Below are 9,749 nucleotides of genomic sequence, written 5' to 3' on the forward strand. Positions count from 1 at the left end.
ATGAGCTGGGTGGTTTTTATCACACCTCCACTGGAAAATTGCAGGAACATCTTTCATATGCCTGAGCAAAAAAATCCAAAAAACAAAAAACTTCTCTTTCAAGATTATGACACCATTGATCACAAACATTTAATTTCTCCTTACAGGAAAATCACAGTAACACATCAAAATGTGCTCACAATTGTGAAAACACATAGCCACAGGTGTTGAAGACAGTGAAAGATGATGGGTTATAGAAATAAGTTCTGATCAAATTGCTTAAATCAGGAACACATGGACTCTTTTAGAACATCACCGCAAGTGAATCCACCCCTTCTTTGCCCAGAATGTACTAGAGGGACTTGAAAGCATCCACTTAGCCAGACACAGGTCACTATTCTTTTTTTTTTTGCAGTTTTTTGCTGGGGCTGGGTTTGAACCCGCCACCTCCAGCATATGGGACTGGCATCCTACTCCTTTGAGCCATAGGCGCCACCCAGCACAGGTCACTATTTAACAGACTGTATGAGTGAAGAAAACTGAATATATCAACTGGTTAAACTAGGTTTTCATTTTAAGGTAAGAGGTCCTTACTCCAAGAACACATTGAAACAATCTAAAATCATTTCCTGGTACCAAAAATGTTGCCAAGAAATAATAAAGACGAGAAAGCATGCAGACCTCCATCTAAACTACACAGAATTTTCTTCATGGAGAAACTATTTGGAAATGCTTTTAAAAATCTAATGAATATTGGGGTCAAAGAAGAAAAAAATCTGAAAATCTAACATATTTAGAAAAGAATAAAGTATGCTGATTATAGGATGCCACTATGTCTTATTTTGAAAGTAATTTTTTTTTTTTTTTTTTTTTAGAGACAGTCTCATTTTATCACCCTCGATAGAGTGCTGTGGCATCACAGCTTACAGCAACCTCCACCCCTGGGCTTAGGCGATTCTCTTGCCTCAGCCTCCCGAGTAGTTGGGATTACAGGTGCCTGCCACAACACCTGGCTATTTCTTTTTGTTGCAGTTTGGCCGGGGCTGGGTTCAAACCCAAAACCCTTGGTATATGGAGCCAGTGCCCAGTCACTGAGCCACAGGTGCCGCTCCAAAGTAATTTTTATATAAATAGAAAAACAAATAGAATAAACTGAAATTTATCTCAAATTGGAAAGAATGGAATAAAATGAAGAGGAGCCAGGACAAAAAAAGAAAATCCATTATGAAATTTTAAAAAAAGCCACTTTCCATGTTCTTTGTAAGAAGCACCACAAAGCAACAAAGACTCAGCTTTCACTCCTCCACTTCCCACTCCATCCCAAGAAAGGAGGGTGACCTATAACTGAATGAGTCAAGTCACTGTCCTCTGGCTGAATAGGGACTGCAAAAGGAAGCTAGACTCTTATGGCATTATATAAAATACATTAGCTTTATAGACAGGAGTTTTATAATTCTCATGTTTATCCATATAATTTAAATACACAAAAAATAAACACCATATGATCCTCTCAATAGATGCAGAAAAAACATTTGATAAAATTCAGCATTCCTTTCTAATTAGAACACTTAAGAATATAGACATAGGTAGCACATTTCCTCCCTCTCTCTCTCTCTCTCTCTTTCTTTCTTTCTTTTTGAGATATGAGCCTCAAGCTGTCACCCTGGGTAGAGTGCTGTGGCATCACAGCTCACAGCAACCTCGAACTCCTGGGCTTAAGCAATTCTTGCCTTAGCATCCCGAGTAGCTGAGACTATAGGCACCTGCCACAACACCTGGCTATTGTTTGATTGTAGTTGTTGTCATTGTTGTTTGGCAGGCCCAGGCTGGCTTCAAGCCCACCAGCTCTGGTGTATATGCCTGGTGCCTTAGCTGCTTGAGCTACAGGTGCCAAGCCGAGGTGGCAAATTCCTTAACCTGATTAAAGCCATCTACAAGAAACACACAGTTAATATTATACTGAATGGAGTAAAACTGAAAGCTTTTCCACTTAGAACTGGAACCAGACAAGGTTGTCCTCTATCGTCACTACTATCTTCAACATAGTGCTGGAAGTTCTAGCCAATACAATCAGGAAAGAGAAGGAAATAAAGGGCATCCAAATTGATGCAGAAGAGGTCAAACTCTCACTCTTTGCAGACAATATGATCTTATACTTAGAGAACCCCAAAGTCTCACCCACAAGACTCCTGGAAGTGATCAAAAAATACAATAATGTCTCAGGATATAAAATCAATGTCCACAAATCAGTAGCCTTTGTAAATGTTATTAGCCTTTGGCCAGTAACAGCCAAGATCAGAAACTAATCAAGGACACAATTCCATTCATAGAAGCTTCCAAAAAAAAAAAAGAAAGAAATGCCTGAACATACATTAACAAAAGACGTAAATAAAATTACCAAACTCTAAGAAAAGAAATGGCAGAGGAGCCAGGCCAGGTGGCTTACACCTGTAATCCCAGCACTCTGGGAGGCCATGGGAGGTGGATTGCCTGAGCCAGAGCCAGAGTTGAGACCTCATCTAGAAAAATAGCCAGGTGTTATGGTGGGCACCTATAGTCCCCAGCTACTCAGGAGACTGAGGCAAGAAAACTGCTTGAGCCCAAGAGTTTAAGGTTGCCGTGAGCTGTGACACCACAGGATTCTATTGAGGTAACAAACTGAGACTCTGTCTCAAGAAAAGAAAAGAAAAGAAATAGCAGAAGATATTAACAAATGGAAGAACATACCATGTTTCACTATTGGAAAAATTTCTATACTACCCAAAGCAATCTACAGATTCAATGCAATCACCACTAAAATACCATCTTCATACTTTCAAGAATTGGAAAAAATAAGTCTTCATTTTGTATGGCACTAGAAGAAACCCAATATACCCAAGGCAATTCTTAGTACTAAAAACAAAGCCAGGTATCACCCTACCAGACTTTCAGCTAAACTGCAAGCCCATAGTGGTCAAAACAGCATGGTACTGGCACAAAAACAGAGATACTGATGTTCAGAACCAAACAGAAAACCATGAGATGATACTAACATCTTACAGCCACCTGATCTTTGATAAACCAAGCAAGAACCCCTAGATAAAGAACCCCTATTTAATAAATGGTGTTGCAAGAACTGAATAACCACATGTAAAAGAGTGAACCTGGACCCATACCTCTCACTACTGATAAAAATTGATCCAAGATGGAGAAAAGATTTAAATCTAAGGCATGAAACAATAAAAATCCTCAAAGAGGCTTGGCACCCATAGCACAGTGGTTACGGTGCTGGCACATACACCAAAGCTGGTGGGTTAGAATCTGCCCGGGCCAGCTAAACAACAATGACAACTGCAAAAAAAAAAAGCCAGGCATTGTGGTAGGCACCTGTATTCCCAGCTACCTGGGAGGCTGAGGCAAGAGAAGCGCTTAAGCCAAGAGTTTGAGGTTGCTGTGAGCTGTGATGCCATGGCATTCTACCAAGGGTGATATACTAAGACTCTTTCTCAAAAAAAGAAAAAAAATCCTGGAAGAAAGTGTGGGAAAACACTTGAAGATACAGGCCTGGGGATAGATTTTATGAAGAAAACTTCTGTGGTAAACGCAACAACAAAAATAAACAAATAGGACTAATTAAACTGAAAAGCTTCTGTAGGGTGGTGCCTGTAGCTCAAGGAGTAGGGCACCCGCCCCATATACCAGAGGTGGCGGGTTAAAACCCGCCCCTAGAATTGCAACAAACCAAAATGGAGACTGAAAACCTTCTGTATACCTAAGGAAACAACCACCAAAGCAAACAGACAAACTTCAGAATGGGAAAAGATATTTGTATATTATGAATCAGACAAACGCTTGATAAGTAGGATCTATAGAGAACTCAAAATAATCAACAAAAAAAGATCCAAAAGCCTTGACATCCATAGCTCAGTGGTTATGGCCACATACGCCAGAGCTGGCAGGTTCAAACCCGACCTGGGCCTGCTAAACAACAATGACAACTATAACAACCAAAAAAAAAAAAAAAAATAGCTGGGCATTGTGGCAGACGCCTGTAGTCACAGCTACTTGGGAGGCTGAGGCAAGAGAATTGCTTAAACCCAAGAGTTTGAAGTTACTGTGAGCTGTGATGCCATAGCACTCTACCAAGGGTAACAGTGAGATTCTGTCTCAAAAAAAGACCCAAGAATCCTATATATCACTGGGCAAGAGACATGAATAGAATCTGCTCTAAAGAAGACCAATGACCATCTAACAAGCATATGAAAAAGTGCTTATTGTCCCTGAACATTAGAGAAATGCAAATCAAAACTACCCTGAGATATCACCTAACCCCAGCAAGAATGGCCCACATCACAAAGTCTCAAAGCTGCAGATACTGGCATGGATGTGGAGAGAAGGGAACACTTGTACACTGGTGGTGGGACTGCAAACTAATACAACCTTTTTGGAAGGAAGTATGGAGAATCCTCGAGGAACTCAAATTAGACCTCCCATTTGATCCTGCAATCCCATTACTAGGCATCTACCCAGAAGACAAACAATCATTTTATCATAAGGATATTTGTACTAAACTGTTTATCGCAGCTGAATTTATAATCTCCCAAATGTGGAAACAGCCTAAGTGTCCACCAACCCAGAATGGATTAACAAGCTGTTTACATGTATACCATGGAATACTATTCAGCCACTATAAAAGATGGCGACGTTACATCTTTTGTATTAACCTGGATGGAGGTGGAATATATTCTTCCTAGTAAAGCCTCACAAGAATGGAAAAGAAAGAATCCAATGTAGTCAATTCAAATATGAAGGCAGTAGATGAGCTAATAGAAGGGGTTAGGTAGGGGAATGAACAAGTGGGGAGAGGGGAGGAGGGAGAAGGATGGGGGGGTCACAGTGTATGGCATACCTCTTGGGGGTGGGATACAAGTATAAGAGGGACTTTATCTAACAAATGCAATCGGTGTAACCTAATTCTTTGTACCCTCAATGAATCCCAAACAATAAAAAGAAAAATAAGAAAAAGAAAATTTATGGAATGGCTCGCTGCCTATGGCTCACGCATCTAAGGCACCAGCCACATACACCAGAGCTGGTAGGTTTAAACCAGATCTGGGCCTGCCAAACAACAATGACAACTACAACCAAAAAATAGCCAGGTGCTGTGGTGGGCACCTGTAGTCCCAGCTACCTGGGAGGCTGAGGCAAGAAAATCGCTTAAGCCCAGGAGTTGGAGGTTGCTGTGAGCTGTAATGCCACAGCACTCTACCCAAGGTGACAGCTTGAGGTTCTGTATAAAAGCACACACACACACACACACACAAAATTTAAACTTGCTATATTACAACTTAATCATCCATATCCAATCAAGTCACTGCTCATCTGGAGTCAGGTTTGCCTCTTTATTACTTTATTATTATATCTGTCATTCTGCAGATCTCTCATTCTCACCTTCTGTCTTTAGCTTTTCCCCCCACCCCACCCCAATTTCCTGTATTTTCAGCCTGGGTTTCTGCTCCTCTTCTGCTTTCTCACCTTCTTCCTTCTATTCCACCTGATCTGCTCCCCGCCCCCCAATCTTTGAGACAACCTCTCACTCTGTTGCCCCAGGCCAGAGTGCATTGGCTCAGCTTAGTTCACAGCAAACTCCAGCTCCTGGGTAGAGCGATCCTCTTGCCTCCTCCTGTCTCAGCCTCCTGAGCAGCTAGGACTACACAGGTGCCAGCCACAATGCCTAGCTAATTTTTCTATTTTTAGTAGAAACAAGGTCTAGCTTTGCTCAGGCTGGTCTCCAGCTCCTGACCTCAACCAATCCACCCCACTCAGCATCCCAGAGTGGCGAGATCACAGGAGTGTGCCATGGCGCCTAGCCCCCTGCTCCATTCTTAAATCTTGATTCACCTGTTGCTCCTCTTTTTCCACTTTTCATTATTTCCAATCTCCACATATTTCTGCCTCTTCCTTTCCTGTTTCTGCTACCCCTCTGCTCACAGTTAAATTTCTTTTCCCTGTTACACCCCCTTGTCCTCACACTCTGGTACCCCCAGGTCCCCACCCTTCCTTCCTACTGTGGTTCGGTTTGCTCTACTCACCAGGTGTCACCATGCTGCTCTGTCCGACCTGGCTCCAAATCATTCCCTCCCCCTTCCAAGCGCTCTCTCTGAGGTGCCTCTCCTTTGCTGCCCTGCTCTCTATTTTGCTGTCCTGCATCTCCTGGGAGATATTCTGTAAATTTCTCCAGTTGCTTTTCTCCCTCATCTACTTTTTCAGTTTTCACTCTGCAAAGCCCTCACCCATGCTCAACTTTAACATGTGTTTATGGATCTCCCTCATTCTTCCTTTCTCTTTCCAGTTATTTCCCTCTCATTTTCTCTTTCTCCTGATCCCCTGTGCCCACACATTAACAGGGAGCAGGATGGAATAAGACGCCCGCCTTGCAGAAGAGCACCTCTTTCAATGCGGATGATTTGAGGAGAGAGAACACTGGATGCGATCAGAGGCCCCGTCACCCTCTCTTATTTCGAGTCAGGAGAACCGGAGACTGTGAAGAGGAGGTCTGGAAAGCAGAAGGGCCCGGCCCAAGGAGGACCTAGCAAGGAGTGTCTTGGAAAAGGAGTGGGTCTGCAGAATCCCAGCCGCAGGGAGAAGACAGCGCCTCTTCTGAGCTGGGGCTGCTCTCAGGGGCGGACAAAAGGGGGCTTAGGGGAATACCAGAGACTCAAATCCAACTCGCAGGTGAGGACTTTAAAAGGCAAGGGGTGGGCGGAGAGGTCTCTAAATGGTATAAGCAGAAAAACTGCACAAAAGACTGTTTCTCCGGGGCCCTAAGGCTACATACCGGGAGGCAGAGACCACCGTCAGGGACACTTTGAACTGAAACGAAGCAACGCTCCGCACTCCAACCTGACGTGGAGGTACTCGGATCGCAAGTCCTTCACTGACCTCAGATCCCGGCTACAGAAGCACTGAAGGGACTGCAAGCATAGACTTAATACAGAAAGGCTCAAACTCACGCGCCGCCGGGTGACTTCACTCCACAAGATCAGCTTCCGGGTCTGGGGGAAGCTGGGCGCACAGAAGGGCCAGGACTGGGCGGGGCCCACGCGCGATAGGCTGGGCCAAGGCGGGGTTGGGGCGGGGCCCACGCGGCTGCAGGGCTAGCTGGGCCTTCACACCCCTCCCTTGTTCCTGTGGTGGCTAACTTTTCTGGGTTCTTGAAGTGACACCAGCCAGTGAAGCTGGTCCAACTGGGAACTGGACCTTTATAGCGGGGTCGACGTGGCCGACGTGAGGCAGTGATTGGATCCAAGAAAATTCTTGCTAATAAAGCTAACTTTACTTCAGACGCGGAGGCTCATGCCTGTAATCCTAGCACACTGAGAGGCTGGAGATAGATCAGGAATTCCAGACCTGCCTGAGCAAAACGGAGACCCCCGTCTCTACTAAAATAGGAAAAATATAGGGGGCACCTGCAGTCCCAGCTACTTGGGAGGTTGAGGCAGGAGGATCGCTTGGGCCCAGCAGTATTAAGTTGCTGTGAGCTATGACACCATAGCACTCTACCAAGAAGAGCAAGAAACTGTCTCAAATAAATAAATAAATAAGAATACCAAAGAATCTCCACTGTCAAACTCTGAAAATAGTAAAGGAAATCAAAGCATTTGTGGGTCTTTGAGAGAGCATTTATCCCACTTAGCCCAATGGTTGAGACCACTGTATCAACTCTTCAGAAAAGGGGAACAGGAGGCCGGGAACCACCTCAGCGGGACGTTTGAGACAGGTTAACATGCTAGCACAACAGTCACAAGCCTTAGCTGCCCTCAGAGGGCACAGTTATGACTCTGGATGTTACTGCTTCTCCTGAGGGTCTGAGCTGCGCTTATGACAACCAGCCTGGGCTAGTCAATCAGTCCCCTTGAGGATTTTATTTATTTATTTTTTGAGACAGAGTCTCAAGCTGCTGCACTGGATAGAGTGCTGTAGCGTCATAGCTCACAACAGCCTCCAACTCTTGGGCTCAAGTGATCATCTTGTATCCTTGTCATCTTGTTTTTCTATTTTTTAAGTAGAAACAGGAGGGGGGGGTGTCTCGCTTTTGCTTCCAGTGGTTCTCAGCCTTCCTAATGCTTCAATGTATACAGGGATGAGCCATCATGCCTGGCCCCCTTGAGGATTTTAGTTGCAGTTATGCAAAGGAGTGGAAACCAGACAGTCTCCACTCAATAAGTGCTAGCAGACCCCTGTGCTCACAGCAGGTGGCGCCATTAGCAAAGACCCTTCCTGAGACCTAGAACCCAGATACTGGTCAACAGATGGAGAAAAGGACATTAAAATGAGCCCTGTCCGTTGTAATCCAGATGCCTATCTTGCATAAATGGCACATTCATTTGCAACAATAAAGCATTCTGGCAACAAGTTTCTTAGGAACGGAATGCTGCATTAGGCCCTGTTACATAGGGGCAGCCCAAGGACACCCCTTAACTGGCTCTCACTCAAATGCCTGACATCCTGGAGGAATGCTGTCCAGCCTACATGATGCTGGGAATGAGAGAGGATACCTGAGAAGGGTGAGGTCTAGAAAAACAGGTCTTCTCAAGGAGACCACAAGGATACACCTTCAGGGTCCTCTCCATGGTGACTCAGCTCTTGGGAATTTGTAAACTTAACTTCCTGGAACTGGGGAATTTCCAAGTTCCATGAAATCCTGTAGTTCTGTAGGGGCTGGAATAGCATTCAACCTGGCCAATGAGAAGGGTACCTATGGGTTGGAACTTTTTGACTGGCGATAAAGAGGGAAAACGCAAGCCAGTCAGGGAGTGCAGCCATTTGGAACTCTTCTATGTTGTAAGCTCCCAGCTGGTACAAACACGGTGTTTGGGTGCTTTCTCTCCAATGGGCCTCGTCTTCCTAAAATAGGAACACAGAGAGCACCAACAGAGGAAATTCTTTTGCCTGGATCCCTGCGACAATAACATAACTATAGACTGATACGCTCTCTTTGACATGGGTACCAATCAGAGGAGGCAATGACAAAGCTGCCAGGTCAGTTGTCACACACCAGCATTGACCCTTTACTGTCTGCACAGGTATCTGTGCTGTCTTCAAAGGCTGAACTGTACTTACTACCTTCTGTATCTTTACAAATCCCCCCACACCTTTTCTCCACCATCTGTTCATGGTTCTCCCTCATCGTTTTATATTATGTATATATATGTGTGTGTGTGTATGTATACATATATATATATATAAATTTTTTTTTAAGGGACAGAGTCTTACTTTGTCTCCCTCAGTAGAGTACCATGGTGTCACAGCTCACAGCAACCTCCAGCTCCTCGGCTTAGGCGATTCTCTTGCCTCAGCCTTCCGAGTAGGTCACCGTAGGCCCCCACCACAACGCCCAGCTATTCTTTTGTTGCAGTTTGGCCAGGGCTGGGTTTGAACCCACCGCCCTCGGCATATGGGACGGATGCCCTACTCACTGAGCCCCAGGCGCCGCCCTCTCCCTCACTGTTTTCTTTCTCCGTTTTCTGTTTCTCATGCAGTTGCTGTCTCTTTCTCACGACCCGCTTTGCCCACATATTCACGGGAAGGGGGGGAGGTGGAGATACCACCTCCTGAACCTGCAACATTTCCCAGGGGCGTGGAGCTGCGATCCAAAGAACACTGGGTGTCACAGGACAGGTCCCAGTAACCTCCCCAATAAGCGAAGGGTCAGGGGAAGGGCTGACTGCCACGGGGAGGTCTGGGGAGCCAGAGGATCGACCCAAGGAAGAGAGGGGCGCGGCAACCGC

At 45.1% G+C, this 9,749-nt stretch overlaps 1 pseudogene; it reads right to left on the bottom strand.

Moving 5' to 3' along the window:
- The window catches only part of LOC111722104, a 34,587-nt pseudogene extending 25,051 nt beyond the window's left edge, over positions 1–9,536 (bottom strand).
- Between the last annotated feature and the right edge of the window lie 213 nt (positions 9,537–9,749).

Source organism: Otolemur garnettii, unplaced genomic scaffold (genome assembly GCF_000181295.1).
Source record: "Otolemur garnettii isolate 467f Iridium unplaced genomic scaffold, OtoGar3 scaffold00212, whole genome shotgun sequence".
NCBI lineage: Eukaryota > Metazoa > Chordata > Mammalia > Primates > Galagidae > Otolemur > Otolemur garnettii.